The 23,961-nt window shown below is 46.6% G+C and overlaps 1 long non-coding RNA gene across 3 annotated transcripts; it reads right to left on the bottom strand.

Annotated features, from left to right (window-relative positions):
* Positions 1–393: 393 nt before the first annotated feature.
* On the bottom strand, positions 394–20,518 carry LOC129849316 (uncharacterized). Of its 3 annotated transcripts, XR_008758648.1 has the most exons (4): positions 19,747–20,518; positions 19,021–19,301; positions 17,197–18,885; positions 394–4,687 (listed from the first exon to the last, which is right to left on the bottom strand). It is a non-coding gene; the product is annotated as an uncharacterized LOC129849316 (long non-coding RNA). The 3 variants fall into 3 exon arrangements; XR_008758645.1 differs by lacking the exon at positions 19,747–20,518 and having other exon boundaries at positions 19,021–19,571; XR_008758647.1 differs by lacking the exon at positions 19,747–20,518 and having other exon boundaries at positions 17,197–17,278; positions 19,021–19,561.
* Positions 20,519–23,961: the final 3,443 nt, after the last annotated feature.

Below are 23,961 nucleotides of genomic sequence, written 5' to 3'. Positions count from 1 at the left end.
CTGCGCTGATACCAATCAGATCTCACAAAGTAGACCACCACACTAGTAGAGAGAAACATACCTTGTGTTTGGAGTTACAGCACAATACCAGGGTCTCTCATTCTTACATTACAATGGATGACTGCAGTACTAAGGATTTTCTTCCCACCCTAAACCCTAGAATACACCCATATACTGTACACGAATAACACTATTGGATTTTGAAACAAGAATGATGCTACAGTACACAAGGCACTTATTTGGTTTCACCATATCGCTGCAGAGAACTGGGGACTCTGTTTGAGAGACACAGTTCTGGGCCTAGTGTTTGAGAGACACAGTTCTGGGCCTAGTGTTTGAGAGACACAGTTCTGGGCCTAGTGCTCACATCAATCAAACATAAGTCACCATGTGTGTCTGATAAATGAACAGCTTTAATGGCAGAGGCTTAGCAGGGAGTGATGCATTCTAGACAAGTCATGTGAGTGTGTGTGAGTGTGTGCATGAATGTGTGTGTTGGGGGTTGTATCGCAGGCAGGCACCACACACGCACACGTACACACACACACAAACTTAATCAAACAACATTTAGAGCAATCCCTCAGATTGTAACTCAATACCGTGGGTTCCAGTCTGAAACCCCCAGAGAAATCAAATATTAATTTAGACGAGAGCCACTGCTCAATATCGACTCTCCAATCGATGGGTGCGTGTGTGCGTGCAAGGAGAGAAAAAGAGATGCAGGACAAACAAGAGATTGAGTGAAGAGAAAAATAGTGAGAGAGGAAGAAAGACAGAGAAAAGATGAGTCCCTAGGACTCCAGCCTCAATCACAGAAGTTTGATCAAAGTTCTCTGTTCCAGTATACATTTCTGTACAGCACGCCCGATTGAAACACAACTCAAGTGCATGCACAGTAGGGGGAAGACAATCAGTGTAGCGCTCCCTTTTCATCGAGAAATTATGAGAATACAAGCTGTAGCGTCCTTCATTCTCCTCCAGTCACAAAGCAACTGGTCTGTGATTGCCCTGGACCCCTCGTTAGGCACCAAGAGCCTGTCCAATCAACTCCATCATTCCACACAGTGCATGTGTGTGTGTGTGTGTTTTGTGTGTGTGATATCTGAAGACAGACACAAATTGGCAATCAGGTAACGCTATCATGGATTGGACTTTCCTCAGAGGGATCCTGACTCCATTACCCTCTTCCTTTCCTCTCCTCCATCTCCTCGTCGCTCCAGAGCGGCTCCAGCTCGACCCTAACAGGTGCTCCTGACAAAACCTATTACCATCACAATTACACAAGCTCTCTCTCTCTCAATATAGTGCTCACACTCTCTGTCTCTCAATCACTAAAGCTTCTCACTTGTCTTAACCCTCAATCCCTGTCTCTCCCTCTCTTTTTCTTTCCCCTCCTCTTTTATCACTATCTCTATCCACCTTTATCAATCTCTATTGGTTCCCATCTCCTAGGCCCAATTAGAGCATTAGAGTACATGGCTCACTTTAATCTCAATTAGGGAAGAGATGAGAGGGCAATGAGGAGAGGAGGAGAAAGGAGACGGTGTTGAGGAGAGGAGGAGACGGTGATGAGGAGAGGAGGAGAGAGGAGAAAGGTGATGAGGAGAGGAGGAGAGAGGAGAAGGTGATGAGGAGAGGAGGAGAGAGGAGGTGATGAGGAGAGAGGAGAGGAGGAGAGAGGAGAAGGTGATGAGGAGAGGAGGAGAGAGGAGAAGGCGATGAGGAGAGGAGGAGAGAGGAGAAGGCGATGAGGAGAGGAGAGGAGAGAGGAGAAGGTGATGAGGATTGAACACTGACCTGTTCACCGGACGTGCTACCTGTCCCAGACCTGCTGTTTTCAACTCTCTAGAGACCGGTAGAGATACTCTTTATGATTGGCTATGAAAAGCCAACTGACATTTACTCCTGAGGTGCTGACTTGCTGCACCCTCGACAACTACTGTAATTATTATTATTTGACCATGCTGATCATTTATGAACATTTGAACATGTTCTGTTATAATCTCTACCCGGCACAGTCAGAAGAGAACTGGCCACCCCTCATAACCTGGTTCCTCTCTAGGTTTCTTCCTAGGTTTTGGCCTTTCTAGGGAGTTTTTCCTAGCCACCGTGCTCCTACACCTGCATTGCTTGCTGTTTGGGGTTTTAGGCTGGGTTTCTGTACAGCACTTTGAGATATCAGCTGATGTACAAAGGGCTATATAAATAAATTTGATTTGATATAAATACATTTGATTGATTTGATTTGAGGAGAGGAGGGAGGAGAAGGTTATGAGGAGTGAAATGGAGGGTTTCCTCTTTCTCTTTACCCCGCTATATTTAAGTTTATTTGTCTCTCTTCCTCCCCACTTCCCTCCCCATCTTGCAGGTGTGCGATAGGGAGGTATTGAGTAGAGAGAGAGCGAGAGAGAGGGACAAAGAGAATGCGAGAGAGAGAGAGAAAGGAAGAAAGAGAGGGAGAGAAAGCAATAGTGAGACAAAGGGAGAGAGTGTGATTAATCTCCTCCGTATGAAACACCCTCTGCCTCACTTGCTCTTCCCATCTTTTCTGACCCGAATCTAATCTGACAGAACTCGTTCTCTCTCCTGCTCCCTTCCTTCCTTCGCTCCTGCTATTATAGTAGTCGCGTACTCCCCTCTATTTTTAGCTGTTTGTCCTTGAGTAAGGCTCGGTGAGCATGGATATGATCCATAGAAGTCTGCACATAGTCACTCAGGTGAAAAACAACCCTCCCACAGATAATAACAAACTGTTATTCATTTCAGCTCCTCTTCATTATACAAGCAAAGCCTTTCTTTAACGTGATGGAGGGAGCATTAAAAGAGTGTAATGCCGGGATCCTCTCGCCTCAGAGAGTTAGCAAATGTAGCCAATTAGCATGACTGCCGAGTATTAGCTCCTTCTTCCATTTCCATCCCTCTCTCATTAACTGTTCTCTCTCTCCCCCTCTCCCTCTCTTTTTCTCTCTCCCTCTCTTTCTCATTGAAAAGCCTTTCTGTAACATGGTGACTCACATCTGCTCATCTCTGTGAAATGGCTTACTGTTATCCCATTTCACTTTCCCTCAATGGTAGAATGAGTAAATACACAATCAACCCTATCGCTTAATCTATTCTTATAAACACACACACACCTATTCGTATAAACACACACAGACACACACACGCGCGCACGCACACACACACACACACACACACACACACACACACACACACACACACACACACACACACACACACACACACACACACACACACACACACACACACACACACACACACACACACACACACACACACACACACACACACACACACACACAGGCATCCTACTCCTTCAACTGTAAAGCAGCTTTTGTGGTCTTGGCGAGAGGGCTCCCTGAGTGAGATTCAGAATGCTGGTGTTAATCTATGGGTGCTGCCAGCCAGGCAAGGCCATGCTCACTGCCCAGAGAACATGTGTTTTACTGAGAGATAAAGAGCAGGAGAGAGAGAGGGATGTGGGCAAATTGATTGAGAGAGGGGAGAAAGGAGAGGGAGACAGGGAGAATGGTGGAGAAAAGAGGTTTCGTAGCCAGAGACAGACAGACAGGGAAATGGGATAGAGAAAGAGGTTTGTCAGTCAGACAGACAGACAGACAGACAGACAGACAGGGAGGGAGGGAGGGAGGGTGTGAGGGAGGGAGGGAGGGAGGGAGGGAGAGTTAAGCAGAGAAAAAGACAGAGAAGGACTTGGGGACAAAAAGAGGGAGAAAGAGAAAGGAGGGAAGATAAAGAGAGAGGAGAGGTAATTTGGCATTATTAGTGTTTTAAGCCTTGGATGGAAATATGCGTGAGGGGATTATCATTGAATGCCAGCCCCTGTCTTTGACACTTTATTTCCGTGACACCAGACGTGTGTGCGTGCATGTGAGTGTGTCAGACGTCCAGATCGCTGTTTCCTGCTGGAAAAGGTTAATTACTTCTCCACTGGCCAACTGGACGTGCCATGCATAATTACACAGGCTAATGAGACCTGCGTGTGTGTGTGTTTGCGTGCATGTGTGCTTGCATGCGCGTGTAAAGGGCATTCATTCTGCAGCATATGCTTATCTTAACTGGTAGGTGCAGTCCTGCAACTCTCTGTGGTCCAGCTGCAATGAAGTCTCAGTGCACACACAATCACATTCACTACTTTCATCATAAACAGGTGATAGGTGTCCCTACACCCCACTGGCATTTATAGACCTACACAGGACTTTAATTAATGTGTGTGTGTGTGTGTGTGTGTGTGTGCGTGCTCGTGTGTGTGTGTGCACGTGTATCTCAAAGGTGTAGGAGATTGTAAAGAACGTTTGTTTTGAGCTTTGACCTCTACCTATACACTCCAGTGAAGCTGCTGATGGAACAGCTGCTGCAGGTGGAGGAGAGACGCACCACAGCGTGAAGACTAGAAAAGGATCTGGACGAATTAGAATGCCGTCACAATCGTGACCACACCAGAGTCTCTGAGAGAATGAAGAGGAGGGTGAAGTCTCTCCAGGCTTCCTTCACACCTCAGTCTCCTGATCCCTCCGTTTCTCCTGCATCTCATCCTGTTCCTCCCTTTTCTGCTTTTTCTTCTTCCTCCGTGTCCAGCAGAAGCCGTACAGACTGCAAAAACAGGCGAAGGTGAACTGGGGCATGGTCTGACTAAGACATGTAATAACTGCAGAGAGAAAAAGAGAGAGGAGAGGGTGTTAAAGTATAATCCGATTTTTATCTCAATAAATACCTCTGCACAAGTAGGCAAACTTCTTATCCAGAAGGCAAAAGAACACTCCAGAAATGATCAAACATTGAAGCTAAACTGAAACTTTCCAAGGGGATGTTGAGTTGTGAGAACGTGAGAATGTTTGAGGTTAATAGATTCCTGATATTTTGTGTGGGAAACTTAATGGAGAGAAAGTTTCTGTGCCAATCGATATCTCAGCCCATATCTAGCCTAAAACACACACATGCACACACGCACGCATGCACGCACACACACACACACACACACACACACACACACACACACACACACACACACACACACACACACACACACACACACACACACACACACACACACACACACACACACACACACACACACACACACACACACACACACACACACACACACACACACACTGCGTTGAGGATTAGATAGACATTTTATCGAACTCTGCCACTCAAGCAGGAGGCAAGCTAATTTCTTATCAGACTCTCCCTACTGCATTACAGGGCGAAACTGACTAGCATCAGGAGTTATTACACCTGAAATAATGTATTATGACAGATTACTGTCCAGCTGAGGCAAAAAGAATACTCACTGTGATATACAAGTGATATGCAGCACACACACTAGTTTGCTTGATTTTCAGCTACAGTCTATCTATTTGACAATTGAGGTGCAATCTTTGGGTTGTCAGAAAAGACAGTTGTCAGGGACCCACAGATATGCCTGGCTGGAGAATACTTTAACACACCTTTGTGGTAATTTGAATCTTTCTCTCCCATATGGACTAACAGTCACAGATCTTCCTCTCTTCCATTAGCCAATCACATGCTACTGTGAGATTAAGAGACAGGTGGTACAATTGAGAGCTTCATTAGATACCAACCTGAGTCAGCATGAACAAGCGTCCATTAGGGAGTGTGTATGTGTGTTTTTTGTTAGTGTGTGTTCTAGGGAAGTGTTGCTCTGTTCAACCTGTCTCATACTGGGCCAGTTCATTCTGAGCCTGAGCTAGGGATGATTTACTGAAGACACCTCAAGGCATGACATTTTATTTTCATGTCAAATCATCAGTTGACAACCCATCCCGTTCTGGGTTAATTGACAAATAAACAAACATTACAACAATTCACTGAGATAATTCTTCCGGTATTCTGTGCACTGCGCACCGCATAAACAGTGAAAAATAAATGAATACGTAATAGTAAGTAAGGTTATCCATGCAATAATTATAACCCTAGAGCAGAGAAAATAATACAAATAAATAAATATGTATATATGCACCGGAAGAAGAATTATCACTGAATGATCACAGTGAATTAATGTAATGTTTGTTTAAGTGTCAATTAATCCCAGAAGGGATGTGTTGCCAACTGGCGATTTGACACGAAAAATAAAAAGTAATTAATTCATGCAGATAAATAAATAGAGGAAAATGAAAGGAAAGGCGTTGGAACCCCGTCTGGCACAAAGAGAAGATTCAAGTGTGTGTTGAGTTATGCTGCAGATGAGTTAAAACCTCTCCTTCCTCAAGCCCTGACAACCTCACCCCATTGCTCTCCTCCTCTCCCCTTTCTTTAGCAGATGTTCCACTCTGTACCCAATGGCTTTGGACCCTACGTGACAGTAGAGAAAATCACATAGGAATAGAAAGCCATAGAAAACAGCAGCGAGTTAGTCACAGAGACACCCAACACCCCAAACCCCGTATAGACGTGTGACTGTATTTTTCTTTTGGTGTCTGAGTACTTGTGAGCATCCTCTCAACCTTAGCGTTTCTGTCGATATAACTGTGTTTGTGTAGCCTTCTCACTCTCGTTGACTTTAACACTTTCAGCTTGTCTGACAGCAGGGAGTTACAGTCATCCTAGAACACCAGTCTATCACATCCACCACTCTCTTCCACTCTGTCAACTCCAATGCCCTTCATCTCAGTCAGTAGCCTTACTGCTGTATCCAATGCTCCATCTTTATTCTGACCATACAATCATTTATTTCATACTGTCATTTGTACATGAAGTCCTCTGCTATGGGCACTCTTTAATCTTCAACTCCATCTTAGCTCTGACATCATAATATAATCCTGCAAATGCATTATGCCTATCTCTTCTTCTTCTTCTTCTTCTTCACTCTCCATCTCTCACGCTCCCCTTTCCTCTCCTCCCACCCTTCTCCTCTTATCCACTTGCCAATGTATAGTCCCAGTAAGTATTAAATGGAACGTTGCGGCAAAAAAACAACCCATGGTTACCTTGGTTACCCAATTGGCTCACAGCAAAAACTTGACCTTTTTCAAACGCAATTGTCTTGTTGTCTTCTTGTTTTATTCAATTACAAAACTACATTTAAGAAAAGTACAACATGTCTAAAGATGACTTTTCAACCTTGCCTGCTCCCGAGCATTCTCACTAGTTAGAAAAAACTATTATTGTAGGGCTTCCCTCATGCCCCTTTCCATGGCGGTGCTAAAGTTAGCCACATGAGTGCTAGCTACAGTAAATACCAACCAGGACATTAAGCTTGCCAAGACCTACAACACAAACCAATAGAGTGTAAAGCTACAGGTTGTAAGTGGAGCTACAAACGGACTATACTAAATGAGTTAAATGTCTGACCTGTGATTAAATGTTTCCCACACACATAGTCTACTTGGACACCGGGTCCCCACAATTTCCCACTCTTCCACCCGAATAGCCTGAAGCCACAGGGCACTTCTCTCAGGCTTTATTTCCCTATGTTGGAACATTGCGGACCGTAGGTGGGGATTGTTGACCTGGTTACATGTACATTGAACAACACAGCAGCCTTTCGGCATGCTTTGTTATTTCTAAATAACAAAAAATCGAGAACGAAGTTGGCTTTTTTATAATGGATGGGAACAAATGTTTGTTTTCCCAATTTGTCGGCGTGGTCAAGGGGAATTCCTTCTTATGAAATGAATAGCAACTCAGAGTGTCCCCATGTCCTCTCCTGCACTCTATCCTCTCATCTTCTCACTGTGAGTCATCGCCTTCTCCTTCCATCTTGTTTCGAGGAGGTCATTATTGGTGCTATGTTGCAGGCGAGGCAGAAGATGAGAGAGTCAAAACAGCCTCCACATTATTAACTGGTTGAATATGGACAAATCAACAATCAGAGGCCTAGGAGAGGTAATACCACACACACATATACACACACACTATTTTATTCATTCTGAAGGTTGATCCCACAGAACAAGGAGCTGTTTTGTAGTTTAAGAGCTCCTAGAGTTTCAGGGTTATATGGGATAGATGGAGTAGAGGGGAGAGAGGAGGGACAAAGAGAGGGATAGATGGAGTAGAGGGGAGAGACAAAGAGAGGGATAGGGGAGTAGAGGGGAGAGAGGAGGGACAAAGAGAGGGATAGAGGGAGTAGAGGTGAGAGAGGAGGGACAAAGAGAGGGATAGAGGGAGTAGAGGGGAGAGAGGAGGGACAGAGAGAAGGATAGAGGGAGTAGGGGGGAGAGAGAAGGGACAAAAAGAGGGATAGAGGGAGTAGAGGGGAGAGAGGAGGGACAAAGAGAGGGATAGAGGGAGTAGAGGGGAGAGAGGAGGGACAAAGAGAGGGATAGAGGGAGTAGAGGGGAGAGAGGAGGGACAAAGAGAGGGATAGAGGGAGTAGAGGGGAGAGAGGAGGGACAAAGAGAGGGATAGAGGGAGTAGAGGGGAGAGAGGAGGGACAAAGAGAGGGATAGAGGGAGGGATAGAGGGAGTAGAGGGGAGAGAGGAGGGATGGATAGAGGGAGTAGAGGGGAGAGCGGAAGGATGGAGAGAGGGGTAGAGGGGAGAGAGGAGGGACAAAGAGAGGGATAGAGGTATTGGAGAGAGAGGAGGGACAAAGAGAGGGATAGAGGGAGTAGAGGGGAGAGAGGAGGGACAGAGAGAAGGAATGAAGGAAGACCTGAAATATCATTACCTAAAACTGAAAGGGGTTAAGAGAGAGAGAGACAGAGAAGAGGGATGATGGAAGTTGAGAATGATAGAGGAAAAGAAGTTGAGACAGAAACAGATAGTTAAAGGAGAGGTAGAGAGACAGAGGGACTGAGAGAGGAAGAGAGAGCTATAATCAAAGAATGTGTTTGTGGTGGGAACAGGTTTGAATTACGCATACCATTTCTCTGTGTGTGAGAGAGAGTGCTGGTAAGCCAAGGTCTTGGCTTTGAGTGACATAATCCTTAAGCTGATCCCTATGGTCAACAGCCAGGCAAGTTTGATGGAATACAGAAAGCATATTAGCTTATTCTACATTTATTTACAGTAAACACACGCACACAGGACAGCCTGAGTCCACTCCACACACATGACAGCAGTGATAAGTGTGTGTGTCTGTTTCTGCGTGTGTGTGCGGTTATTAGTCACTATTTCCGACCCCGTTCTGGATTGGATTGATTACATTGGTCCAGCCTGCGTCAATGCCCGCTTCCATGTACACCAAAACAAACAGGGAAAGGAGGCTGTCCAGACAGGTCGAACCTCTCCGCCCCACTTTCTTTCATCCCTCTATCTCTCCATCCATCCCTCCATCCCTCCCTTCCTCAGTTCAATCTATTTTCTGCGGAGGGAGGAGAGAAGCAAGAGGCGCCCTGGCTGCAGCGATAACAGAGCTGTGAGTGATGTAAAGACCTTTAGATAAGACACCTAACGATCTTCGCCCCCGGAGAAAGAAGAAGCAGGTGGAGGGAGGGGGGGAGAAGAAAAGGGGAGAGGGAATTGAAGTGAGGGGCTAACAAGATGGTGAGGTTAGCAAAGGGGAGAGGTTGTAGAGTATTATGAGTCATCCCCCAGAGTCCACAAATAACTCCAGTGACACATTAGGATCAAATGTGATGTCCTGTCTTCCAGACACATTCCGACCAGTTTCATCACTTTAGAAATCTCAGAGATGACTTCCGTCTCTTGCTAACTCAAACCCGCTCCACGCACAAACGCGCACGTACTCACACTCACGCGCATCGGAACTTTCCCTTGTTGAAGCCCATCCTCCTTGCAAAGAGACAATGCTGTCCCTGTGTTCCCCTAAGCCAATGACATCCAACCGGGATCTACCATTAGTTATGAATAAAATAAGTTCTATTGGCTGCGTCATAAACAGTATGGGTTGTGCCGTCATCAATTCTAGATGAAAAGAGACGAAATAGCCATTCTTCTTCTAATGACATGAGTTAAGACAATCCTCTGAACAGAACAATAAGTATCTTGGTATAACTCCTAACTCTATGATAAAACTACATCAGAACAATAAGTATCTTGGTATAAATCCTAACTCTATGATAAAACTACATCAGAACATTAAGTATCTTGTTATAACTCCTAACTCTACTATATGATACAACTATATCAGAACAATAAGTATCTTGGTATAAATCCTAACTCTATGATAAAACTATATCAGAACAATAAGTATCTTGGTATAACTTCTAACTCTACTATATGATAAAACTACATCGGAACAATAAGTATCTTGGTATAACTTCTAACTCTACTATATGATACAACTACATCAGAACAATAAGTATCTTGGTATAAATCCTAACTCCATGATAAAACTACAACAAAACAATAAGTATCTTGGTATAACTCCTAACTCTACTATATGATACAACTATATCAGAACAATAAGTATCTTGGTATAAATCCTAACTCCATAATAAAACTACATCAGAACAGTAAGTATCTTGGTATAACTCCTAACTCTATGATAAAACTATATCAGAACAATAAGTATCTTGGTATAAATCCTAACTCCATAATAAAACTACATCAGAACAATAAGTATCTTGGTATAACTCCTAACTCTATGATAAAACTATATCAGAACAATAAGTATCTTGGTATAACTTCTAACTATATGATAAAACTGCATCAGAACAATAAGTATCTTGGTATAACTTCTAACTCTACTATATGATAAAACTACATCAGAATAAGAAGTATCTTGGTATAACTCCTAACTCTACTATATGATAAAACTACATCAGAACAATAAGTATCTTGGTATAACTTCTAACTCTACTATATGATAAAACTATATCAGAACAATAAGTATCTTGGTATAACTTCTAACTCTACTATATGATACAACTACATCAGAACAATAAGTATCTTGGTATAAATCCTAACTCCATGATAAAACTACAACAAAACAATAAGTATCTTGGTATAACTTCTAACTCTACTATATGATACAACTATATCAGAACAATAAGCATTTTGGTATAAATCCTAACTTTATGATAAAACTACATCAGAATAAGAAGTATCTTGGTATAACTCCTAACTCTACTATATGATAAAACTATATCAGAACAATAAGCATTTTGGAATAACTCACTACTCAATGAATAAACCACAACAGAATGTCAAAGACAGAAGCACAGAGAAGAGGGAGAAGGGAGAGGAAAGGAGAGGGAGATAGAGGGTAGGTTCGGAGAGAGAATAGGAATGAGGATATATAGGTAGGAAGAGGCTAGGGGGAGCAGAGGAGTGAGACGTATGTATTTCACTGCTTTCCCTACTCGCTCCCTACCTCAGCCACTCAAAGCATTACAAGACACCACAGATTTAGCAAAAATTACAATTCACCCATAGCATGATGTCTTCTGCACACTAAATCTACCATCGGATTCACACTCAAAGCCCCACATTCCATAAGCCAATCAGTCAATGCAACTGACAATACTAACGTAACAGACCACACCCTCTCCTCTACCTCTCCATATCTCATGCTGTACTCACCCTTATTCTCCATGTTTTTCTACAGATGGTAAAGGAAGTATTATGACTGTCTGAGAGTTTGCATTCCCATTCCTCCATGAACCTATGCTCATTTTGTTAAGACTACTCAATAAAACATCAATGGATCTGCTAGCCTGAACCCATCCATGTGTATGCACCTGTTTTGACCTCCCTCCCTCCCTCCCTCCCTCCCTCCCTCCCTCCCTCAATCTCTTTCCTTTTTCTCCCACCCCCTCTCTTCTCACACACAGTGCTCCCTGTGTATTAGCCCCAGGTAAGTCAACAGCCCCCCTCCTCCCCTCCTCCTGGTCAGATAAAGCAGAGGGCCAGGAACAAGGAAACAGTTTCAGTTGTTCAAACACAGAGACAGAAAGAGAGAGAGGGAAGCAGAGATGGAGGGGGGAGGTACAGATCTAGAGAGGAATATAGAGGAGAAGAGAGGAAGAGCTAAAGAAGTAGCGACGTAGAGAGGCGATATAGAGTAGGGTATAGAGAGAGGGGGAAGCGTATTATAGGACAGGCTTTCAGGATGAAGTATTTCAGGATGAAGTATTTCAGGATGAGGTATTTCAGGATGAGGTATTTCAGGATGAATTATTTCAGGATGAATTATTTCAGGATGAGGTATTTCAGGATGAAGTATTTCAGAATGAGGTATTTCAGGATGAAGTATTTCAGGATGAGGTATTTCAGGATGAGGTATTTCAGGATGAGGTATTTCAGGATGAAGTATTTCAGGATGAGGTATTTCAGGATGAGGTATTTCAGGATGAAGTATTTCAGGATGAGGTATTTCAGGATGAGGTATTTCAGGATGAGGTATTTCAGGATGAAGTATTTCAGGATGAGGTATTTCAGGATGAAGTATTTCAGGATGAGGTATTTCAGGATGAGGTATTTCAGGATGAGAGTGTATGTGTGGATTGGGGGCCCAGGGTTGCTTGGGCGAGGGGGGGGGGGGGTTGTCAGGTATTGCGGTGTGTCCGAGTCTCTCTCTCACGGCTCACTGTCTCTCAGCCCTGCTAACAAAGACCCTATTCAAATATACACACAGGGGCTTTCTCTCTCTACTAGACACACACACGCACACTCAAACACACACACACACACATGCACCCTCCTACATTCAGTGACAATTTAACTGCACCCTACATACACCATAGACTGGCTCAACTCTTCCCTCTTGTGGGTAAAGGAAAGAAACACAGAGAACAGGAGCTGTTCTACCCTCAATTACAGAGGATTAAGCTATCAAAGAGTATTTACAAGGGGCCTTAGAGCAGCTATAAGCTGCCTCACCCTGTCTAACCATGTACAATACAATCTATAGCTGGCAGGATAGTGCATATGATGCTGAAAGCAGGGATGACTGGGAGGCTATAAATCAACCCTTTCTCAGAGTCTCCGTCACTCAAACACCAGCCGCAGAGGAAAGGGCAAGAACGAAGAGAGGAATGTGTAAAAAGCAGAAAGAGAGAGAACCAGTGTCCGAGCTAAGTATGGGGCTGGAGGGATTACCTGAGTCTGGGAAGAGAGGGAAAGAGAGAAAGGTCACAGTAATCTCAGAAAGGGACGTGAGTGAGGAAGGCAGGGGAAGACAGGGAGGGAGGAGTCTGGGAAAAGAAAATGACTATTGAATGAGGAATTGATGTCAGCTCAGCATAGATCTCTTCAAGCAGGCAAGACAAGAGAGAAAAGGAGACCAGGGAGCTAGACCGAGGGAGAGAGAGGGCAGCCTGCCCCAGATAGCTCTCACAAAGTAGAAGTGGCAAAAGGCCATGCAGAACGAGAGAAGAGAGGAGAGGAGATGGATATAACGAGAAGAAAGAGGGATAGAAATGCTGGCTAGAGAAAGGATTAGTGAACAAAGGATGTGGACGGGTAGCTCCTGACCTCTTACACATGCACGCCACCAACCACACTGTTCAGATCATTAGACTCCACCGCCCGGATAGAACATTCCTCTTCGTCTTCCAAATGGCCTTTACCTGACCTGATGTTTAATTCATCTAACACACCCTTCTGCTGCTGGAACTGACCTGCTCTGCACCCCAAATGAGGACTTGAGGGGAGAGGGATAGAGATGGATAGAGAGAGAAAAAAGTTGAGCGAGATGATGAAATAGCTAGGGAGGGAGAGGGAACACACTTGCAGAGTGAGGAGGAGGAGAGACTTTAAAAAGTTTACTGCTAATCAGGGCATCCTCCCTCTCAATCTCTCACAGCAACCTTGTCCACACAATCACACACCTACTACCACAAACACACACACATGCACACACGCAGGAGGGTGTGCACACACACACACACACACACACACACACACACACACACACACACACACACACACACACACACACACACACACACACACACACACACACACACACACACACACACACACACACACACACACACACACTCACACACACACACACACACACACAGCCCTGACCTACACTGGCCCATGCAGCTTTTTGGAATTCGTCTGACCTGATTGGCTGATGACGGCTCATTAATCTTGATGCTGCACCTGCAGAGGGGCTAGGAGCTACCTCAAATCTCACCCCAGTGTATGTGTGTGTGTGTGTGTGTGTGTGTGTATTTCATCCTGCTATACCAGCTTTATCCGTGACAACACTGCCATTGCAACACATTACGCAGTCTCTCACCTGAGGATAGATGGAGGAGAAGGAGGAGGGGAGGGAAGGAGGGGAGACGATCGACAGAGCTGAAATGAATACTGTGTGTGTGTGTGTGTGTGTGTGTGTGTGTGTGTGTGTGTGTGTGTGTGTGTGTGTGTGTGTGTGTGTGTGTGTGTGTGTGTGTGTGTCTGTGTGTGTGTGTGTGTCTGTCTGCAACAATTTCTCACCGTTTGACCAATTTGATTTTAGATTCTGACGTTTGTCCACGTTTCTCTAAATATCAAATTTGGTTTTTAACGTTTTCGAGGTGTTTTGGATACCCTGGGTTGCTCTTCGCGGCTGGTTTAGGCATTAATTCTGCATGGTTAAGTAAAAATGTAAGGTTTAGGTAGGGTTAAAACAAAAACAACCTCACCATCAAGTTTAGGCATCAATTCCAAATGGTTAAGTTAAGGGTTAAGATTTGGAATAGGGTAAAAGAAAAAGAAAAAATAAGTGCTTATTACTGGGATTATACACGCTACCCTCAGAGCTCAAACTCACACCACCACGACCACAACACCCAAGCAAAACCCAAGCCTACTTGATGGTAATAGTGCTCACCGTTGCCCCTAGTGGCCAGTTATAAAGGCATCTCCCGACGTCCCGGGTACCTGGACAAACGTCGGATTTCGAAATGGATCTTGATGTGTCTGTGTGTCTATGCGTGTAAGATGATGCAATAATCAATACTGATCAGATAGAGAGAATAACTAAACCCAGACGGTTAGTACACTGCCAGAGATGTCTCTCCCCCTTCCTCCCTCTCTTTACCTGGCTGCAGTGATAGAGAGAAATTGTGTGAATTAATGGGTTTTCCTCTGGTTCCCGTTCTCTCCCTCTCTGCTCACTCCCTGGCTTCGGTGAAAGACAGAAAGAAGGGAAGAGCATGTGAACGGATGAGTTTTGGCTTGACTTCACTCACGCACGGCCTAAAGAACCCTGACTCGTGCTTACAGTGGAGGATTCACTGGATGGGAGTTTAAGCCGCAGCCTCTGGGTCTGAGGGTCACATGTTCAATCCCAATGCTAGGCACTTGTTTTTTTGTTTTTGTTTTAAGCCTTTCCCAAACCTTAACCCTTCACTTAACCAGTAGGAATGAATGCCTGAACTTAAGTTTAAGTTTCACTTTTGTGGAGTTTAACTAACACCTAAGATATGGCACCACATGGCGTAATTAAACGTTGAGCCATGGCGTAATTAAACGTTGAGCCATGGCGTAATTAAACGTTGAGCCATGGCGTAATTAAACGTTGAGCCATGGCGTAATTAAACGTTGAGCCATGGCGTAATTAAACGTTGAGCCATGGCGTAATTAAACGTTGAGCCATGGCGTAATTAAACTTTGAGCCATGGTGTAATTAAACGTCAAGCCATGGTGTAATTAAACATCAAGCCATGGTGTAATTAAACGTCAAGCCATGGTGTAATTAAACATCAAGCCATGGTGTAATTAAACGTCAAGCCATGGTGTAATTAAACGTCAAGCCATGGTGTAATTAAACATCAAGCCATGGTGTAATTAAACGTCAAGCCATGGTGTAATTAAACGTCAAGCCATGGTGTAATTAAACGTCAAGCCATGGTGTAATTAAATGTCAAGCCATGGTGTAATTAAACGTCAAGCCATGGTGTAATTAAACGTCAAGCCATGGTGTAATTAAACGTCAAGCCATGGTGTAATTAAACGTCAAGCCATGGTGTAATTCTGTTACTGCTGCTACGCCAGAGGTTGGTGTATTATTTGGAGACTGGGTTGCAGCCTTCCTCCTCTGTTTTCTTTCCTTTTTCTCTTTCATCCTTTTCAGCCTTTTCTTGCTTTCCCACTTCACTTCTTCCTGTTCTTCTCCTCCTGTCTCCTTTTCACTACACTCCTTTGTCGTTATCCCATTTAGTTGTAACAAACAGGTGTTTGTTTGGATCTGGCCTTCAATGCTTCTCCTAATCTCTCCCCCTCTTTCTCTACCTTTACTCCCCCCCAGATGGTTTATCTCTGGTTGTAAAACTGAACCAGAGTCAGATGGTAAATCCCTGTTCTAATCCTAATCTGAATCCTAGTTTTGATTTCAGATCTCATCCTAATCTCAGATGGACTACAGGAGCAGGCTCTCACTGAGCTCCTGAAAACACTAGGATATCTCAAACACCAAATGTAAACTTGTAAAGCACATTCTGTCTGAATGATTCAAGCACAAAATTAACAATCAAATATGATATTGTGCAGCAGCAGCTGAGCTGCAATGTGTTTTTCTGTATGTGTGTGTGTGTGTGTGTGTGTGTGTGTGTGTGTGTGTGTGTGTGTGTGTGTGTGTGTGTGTGTGTGTGTGTGTGTGTGTGTGTGTGTGTGTGTGTGTGTGTGTGTGTGTGTGTGTGTGTGTGTGTGTGTGTGTGTGTGTGTGTGTGTGTGTGTGTGTGTGTGTGTGTGTGTGTGTGTGTGTGTGTTGCAGGACTGCAAGTGTTATGGGGGTAGTTTGAGCACTAGCCCTCTGCTCAGTCCTGATTTAGAATTAGATCTATTTCTGTTCACCCCCGGGAAATACTTAAATCTGCCATGGAATGCGATGTGTGTGTGTCTACATGCTTAATGTGAAATAGCAGGGAGTGAGGCTGAAGCCATGGTCAGTAATTCATAACCAGAGCATTATAGTCCAAGCCAGTCTCACCCTGGGGCTCCATAAACACACAAACACACACATAACACACACATAACACACACACACATTGGTACGTACACACATTGGCACACACACTTGGGAACCGGGTAATCTTTGAGATATCTGAACATCCAGTCTACCACAGTCATATCCCGTACTCCACATACCATTCCATGGGGATTACAGAAACGTGCCACAATTAACCCCCTTGACACACTCCTCTTACTGATACTACACACGGACACACAAAAACACACGTAAGCACTCAGACACACAGAAAAAAACAGCCAGACACACAAACACAGCCCTCAGGTGACACCAAACAGAGGAGGATTTGGTATGGGTAAGAATCGGTGAGTACTCACCTCAGGCTCCCCCTGTGCTCCGCGGCTCCACTGCAGAATAGGTTGGTTACGCCGTACACACACTCACACTAAAACACTCCGGCTGTGTGTGAAGACAATGAGACCGGGCAAGTGAGGGAGCAGCAGGCAAAGAGAGAAGAAGAAGGGAGGTGTGAGGAGGGGGGTTGGAAAGAGTGATAGAGAGTGAGAGAGAGAGAGAGAGAGAGAGAGAGAGAGAGAGAGAGAGAGAGAGAGAGAGAGAGAGAGAGAAGGGTCTGTGTAGAAGATATATGCTGTTCTTAGAGCCTATGTGGAGAGATGGAGGAGAGGAGAGATGGAGGAGAGGAGAGATGGAGGAGAGGAGAGATGAAGGAGAGGAGAGATGGAGGAGAGATGGAAGATAGGAGAGATGGAAGATAGGAGAGATGGAGGAGAGGAGAGATGGAGGAGAGATGGAGAGATGGAGGAGAGATGGAGAGATGGAGGAGAGATGGAGGTGAGGAGAGATTGAGGAGAGGAGAGATGGAGAGATGGAGGAGAGATTGAGGAGAGGAGAGAATGAGGAGAGATGGAGTAGGAGAGAGATGGAGGAGAGGAGAGATTGAGGAGAGGAGAGATTGAGGAGAGATGGAGTAGGAGAGAGATGGAGGAGAGGAGAGATTGAGGAGAGGAGAGATGGAGAGATGGAGGAGAGATTGAGGAGAGGAGAGATTGAGGAGAGTGAAGAGGGCAGAGAGGGAAACAATAAATGGGTGCTAAAAACAACAAATCCTGAAAAAAGGTCCCAGACGAAGCCAGGTTTCTCTCATTCTGTTCTTTTGTGTCTCTCTCTGCGTGTGTGTGTGTGTGTGTGTGTGTGTGTGTGTGTGTGTGTGTGTGTGTGTGTGTGTGTGTGTGTGTGTGTGTGTGTGTGTGTGTGTGTGTGTGTGTGTGTGTGTGTGTGTGTGTGTGTGTGTGTGTGTGTGTGTGTGTGTGTGTGTATTTGGCACTTTGCCCTAAGAGAGAGACAGACCAGAAAACTAAGAGGTTGAGGGGACTGACAGTATGACAATTTGTTTGTTCGTCAATTCACTTCTGTCTTGTGCATTCTTCTCAGTCTGGGTGACTTGCTGATGTTGTGAAAGGGCCGATGTCTTTTCTCCTCGTCTCTTCTCTCCTCTTCTGTCTTGTCGTTTATTTGCTCACTCTGTCCATCCACATCACTGGTTGGGCTTCAAGTGAAAGCAGTACTTTCCTTCTTTTCTCCCCTCACATCCCTCCTCAGGGAAATACTTCTACCTGATTAGTGCTCTGTACTACGTTTTTCTCTCACTCCCTCTTTCCTTTTCTCATGTTTCTGTCATGCACGTCCAGTTCACACTAGTGTGGTACACCCCCTCCCAAAGCCCCTAGGGATAAGTCAGAGATTCCACACACACTCATCCACGCACACACTCGCACACAACCAGGTGTGTGAAGGATTGGGAGATCTCACTCCTCTGGCAGAGGCACAGAAAAGCCAATCTCCACTCCCAATTATTCTGCTCTCAAGTCGCCGGATGGAGAGAAGGAGGGAGAGAGCGAAGGAAGGAGAGAAAATCTCTTTGAGTGTCTGCACAGAGGGGAATTAATTAGAATGAAAAGAAAGATAGAGCGGGTCTCTCTCGTTCCTCTGCTGGAGTCCTGAGAATACTCCACAATTAGCCAGAGTCCCAAACACAGCCTGCAGGGCTGGAGACAGGAGAGAGGGAAGGAGGGAAAAGAGATAGAGAAAGAGAGGGAGAGAGATAAACCGAAATGAAAAATGCCAAAGGGACATTTAGAAGCAGAAGTTGTTAGGAAATGATTTGAGTTTTTTATATATACCCGTCACGCGGACTGGCTGTCCGGAGTGCAATTCCTTTCTTCTCTGTTCTCTCTGCTCTATTCGTCTTTTTCTTTTCTCCTCCACTCCTCCCTCCGTCCGTGGGGCTCTGGATAATCCATCGAGGAAACTGGAACTTCTGGAGTGTCTTGAGTGGACAGAGCTCACTCTCCCTCTCTTTCTCCACTCTTTTTCCTCTCCTCTACCTCTTCCAGCTTGTTGGCTGATCATTTTCTTCACCACGGTGGTGACACAGAGTGTGTGGGTTAGAATGCCGTGGGGGCTGGAGAGAAAAAAAGAAGGATGGATGGATGGAGGGATGGAGTGAGTGAGAGGGAATAAGATACAGGTGGAGGTAGTGATGACAATGAGAGAAAGAGGAGGGATGGAGGCAGGTGGAAGGGATGAAGAGCAGCAGTGTGTGTGTGTGTGTGTGTGTGTGTGTGTGTGTGTGTGTGTGTGTGTGTGTGTGTGTGTGTGTGTGTGTGTGTGTGTGTGTGTGTGTGTGTGTGTGTGTGTGTGTGTGTGTGTGTGTGTGGAGGGGGGAGTCCTTTCCCACACACCTCCACCACCCCATCACTGAAGCAGAAGACAATAAAGAGAAAGGAGGGATGGATGGATGGGGTGGTGGTGAATCAGCCAACTGCCTCGTTCCTTTTCTCTCCGCTCTCCTCCCTCTCTCGCTCTCCTCCCTCTCTCCACTTCCCTCCCGCTTTCTGCTCTCCTACCTCTCTCTGCTCTCGGCTCTCCTTCCACTCTCCTCCCGCTCTCCGCTCTCCTCCCTCTCTCCACTCTCCTCCCGCTCTCCGCTCTCCTCCCTCTCTCCACTCTCCTTCCGCTCTCCGCTCTCCTCCCTCTCTCTGCTCTCCTCCCTCTCTCCGCTCTCCTCCCGCTCTCCGCTCTCCTCCTGCTCTCCATTCTCCTCCCTCTCTCAGCTCCACCCGCTCTCCGCTGTACTCTCTCTCTCCACTCTCCTCCCGCTCTCCGCCCTCTCCGCTCTCCTCCTGCTCTCCATTCTCCTCCCTCTCTCAGCTCCACCCGCTCTCCGCTGTACTCTCTCTCTCCGCTCTCCTCCCTCTCTCCGCTCCACCCGCTCCCCGCTGTACTCTCTCTCTCCACTCTCCTCCCACTCTCCGCTCTCCTCCCTTTCGCCGCTCTCCTCCCTCTCTCCGTTCTCCTCCCTCTCTCCGCTCTCCTCCCTCTCTCCGCTCTCCTCCCTCTCTCCGCTCTCCTCCCTCGCACCGCTCTCCCCCTCTCTCCGTTCTCCCTCTCTCTGCTCTCCTCCCTCTCTCTGCTCTACTCCCTCTCTCCACTCTTCCTCTCTCCGCTCGCTCTGCCCTCAAAGAGCAGAAATGTCTCATATTCACAGAATACTCCCTCTTTCCCTGACACACACACAGTTCATTAACATTCACTGGTTCTCACTGTGACACGCTTGGCTAACCCACTCTCAGAGACGGGGCTGAGCAAGGAGTAGAATTTTAATAGAGGGAGGTGAGAAAGAGAGAGATTGTGAAGGAGGGAGGGGGAAGGAAAGAGGGAGGGAGAGGAAAGTACTGAAGGAGGGAGAAGAGAAGGATAGGGAGAGAAAAGGGAGAGAGAGTGAAAGAACGGTGGAGGGAGTAAGAGGAGGGGGGTGTATCAGACTAGCAGGTGTCCTCTGTCTGATTCTGTCAGTGAATAGACTGTCCTTCTAAACCAGTTTGTATTGTTCTGTGTGTGTGTGTGTGTGCGTGTGCGTGTGTGTCGTTCTAAGCTGCACTCATGGGGATGGCTAGGTACTGAGCTGAATGGCAGATGGGAAAGAAAAACATTATTTTCCCCTAAATATTCATAATCTCATTTGTCTCAGGAGAACCCAATACCTGTAGGTTTGGTGTTGGCTCACCTTACATCACTAACTTTCTGATTCAATTCATATTGTGTCCAGGTATCACAGTCTATTATAACTTCAATCTCATAGGTTTCTTTACTCACTGATATAATTACATTACCTATGAAACACAAAGAAACTGTAGTTGTTCTTGATAATAATAACCATTCTTTATTTCATGATGTTTGTCATCATCTCTGTGGTTATGAAAAACTCTGTGTTTGTGTGTGTGTGAAAACTGCTTTTCTTAAATGTCAGGTAGAGCCCAGGCGTCCCCATCCCTCCCCCACACCTCGGGAAGCTCAAGGGTAATACTTTTATTAAAGATCATGGTGATTGGCTGCTGAGAAGCCAGTGCCCTTTTCCACTGCTATGACTGACAGAAGTGAGGGGGTCCTGGGAAATAATTTTGGGGGGGGTTTGAAGGATTGTGTGTGTGGGTGCATGTATGTGTGTATCTTTCCTCTGATCTCTGAAATGCAATGAATCTATCAAACAGAGAATGTTCCTGTTACACTGTCACTATCCCCCCCAACTGTCTAGCTACGTGTGTGTTGGACAGTAGGATGTGGACACGGTTATACAGTACAGTATGAGTGAGTGTGTGTCGTTTCTTCAATAAGGGAACAGTCAGTGAGCTTCCCTTTCTTTCTTTGAGAGCCACAGCATTTTTCACGGTCTTTGTGTGTGTGTGTGTGTGTGTGTGTGTGTGTGTGTGTGTGTGTGTGTGTGTGTGTGTGTGTGTGTGTGTGTGTGTGTGTGTGTGTGTGTGTGTGTGTTTTTGTGTTTGTGTATGTGTGTGTGTGTGCGTGTATGTGTGTGTCTCACAGGGCTTTGTCTGGCCCCTCTGAGGCTGAGGGCTCGACTCAACACAGCCATGTCCATCGAAGCCATTCGTCACGCCTAAGGAGTGTGTGTGTGTGTGTGTGTGTCATAGCCGAGCGGTGTTGGACCCCCAGACACAGAGGATAAGTTAGCCTCCACCCTGTTGCCATGGCAGCGACTAGCTTTATTAGTGTCCCACTTGGAGTACCACACATGCCACACCACCCTACCCCGAGGCGCTTGCGTTTTGGAGCAGTTAAGAAACTTGTCAGGAATGAGAGATGGGTGATGCGTGGCTAAATGAAGCGGAATGGAGGAACCGACACACGATTTCACACTAGGGTAGCCTGCGGCACAGCCACACAAAGCACACACAGCACACACACACACTCACGCGCTCGCACTCACTGTCACGATCGTTGTATGGTGGAAGAGAGGAGGACCAAGGCGCAGCGTGATAACAATACATTCTACGTTTAATGAAACGAAGAACACTTGACAAACTAACAAAACAACAAACGAACGAACGTGACGCTATAAACAAATAGTGCTGACACAAACACTACACATAGACAATCACTCACGAACTACCTAATGAATATGGCTGCCTAAATATGGTTCCCAATCAGAGACAACGATAGACAGCTGTCTCTAATTGAGAACCAATCTAGGCAACCATAGACATACATACACCTAGACTAGACACTGCCCCATAGACATACAAAACCCCTAGACAATACAAAACACATACATCCCCCATGTCACACCCTGACCTAACTAAAATAATAAAGAAAACAAAGATAACTAAGGCCAGGGCGTGACAGTACCCCCCCCCCCCCCCCCCCCAAAGGTGAGGACTCTGGCCGCAAAACCTGACATAGAAGGGGAGGGTACGGGTGGGCCTTCTTACGGTGGCGGCTCGGTTGCGGGACGTGGACCCCACTCCACCATAGTCAATACTCGCTTTGGTGGCGCCTCTGGAGCGAGGACCCTTACAGCGAGTCCCGGGCTGAAGACCATCCTGGAGGGCGCCACTGGACGAAGGGGCAGCTCCGGACTGAGGGGCAGCTCCGGACGGAGGGGCGGGTCCGGACTGGCGGGTGGCTCCGGACTGGCGGGCGGCTCCTGACTGGTGGGTGGCTCTGACGACTCCGGACAGACGGACGGCTCAGACGGCGCTGGGCAGACGGGCAGCGCAGGCGGCGCTGGGCAGACGGACAGCTCAGACGGCGCTGGGCAGACGGGCAGCGCAGACGGCGCTGGGCAGACGGCAGACTCTGGCCTGCCGAGGCGCACAGTAGGCCTGGTGCGTGGTGCCGGAACTGGTGGTACCGGGCTAAGGACACACACCTCAAGGCTAGTGCGGGGAGCAGCAACAGGGCGTGGCGTACAGGGCTCTGGAGACGCACAGGAGGCTTCGTGCGTGGTGCCGGAACTGGTGGTACCGGGCTGGAGACACGCACCACAGGGCGAGTGCGTGGAGGAGGAACAGGGCTCTGGAGACGCACTGGAAGCCTGGTGCGTGTTGTTGGCACTGGTGGTACTGGGCTGGGGCGAGGAGGTGGCACCGGATAGACCGGACCGTGAAGGCGTACTGGAGCTCTTGAGCACCGAGCCTGCCCAACCTTACCTGGTTGAATACTCCCCTTAGCCCGGCCAGTGCGGCGAGGTGGAATAGCCCGCACTGGGCTGTGTTGGCGAACCGGGGACACCATGCGCAAGGCTGGTGCCATGTACACCGGCCCGAGGAGACGCACTGGAGACCAAATGCGTTGAGCCGGCTTCATGGCACCTGGCTCGATGCCCACTTTAGCCCGGCCGATACGAGGAGCTGGGATGTACCGCACCGGGCTATGCACACGTACAGGAGACACCGTGCGCTCTTCCGCATAACACGGTGTCTGCCCGTACTCTCGCTCTCCACGGTAAGCACGGGGAGTTGGCGCAGGTTTCCTATCTGACTTCGCCACACTCCCCGAGAGCCCCTCCCCCCCTAAGAAATTTTTGGGGCTGCCTCTCTGACTTCCAGCTGCGCTTCCGTGCTGCCTCCTCATACCACCGCCTCTTGGCTTTAGCTGCCTCCAGCTCTTCACGAGGGCGGCGATATTCTCCAGATTGTGCCCAGGGTCCTCCACCGTCCAGAATTTCCTCACAAGTCCATGAGTCGCTGCTGCTGCCTTTTACCACGCTGCTTGGTCCTTTGTAGGTGGGTGATTCTGTCACGATCGTTGTATGGTGGAAGAGA

The sequence above is a fragment of the Salvelinus fontinalis genome, chromosome 3 (assembly GCF_029448725.1).
Source record: "Salvelinus fontinalis isolate EN_2023a chromosome 3, ASM2944872v1, whole genome shotgun sequence".
Taxonomy (NCBI): domain Eukaryota; kingdom Metazoa; phylum Chordata; class Actinopteri; order Salmoniformes; family Salmonidae; genus Salvelinus; species Salvelinus fontinalis.
Note: the sequence above shows the minus strand (reverse complement) of the source record. Positions and strands in the feature narration are given on the sequence as shown.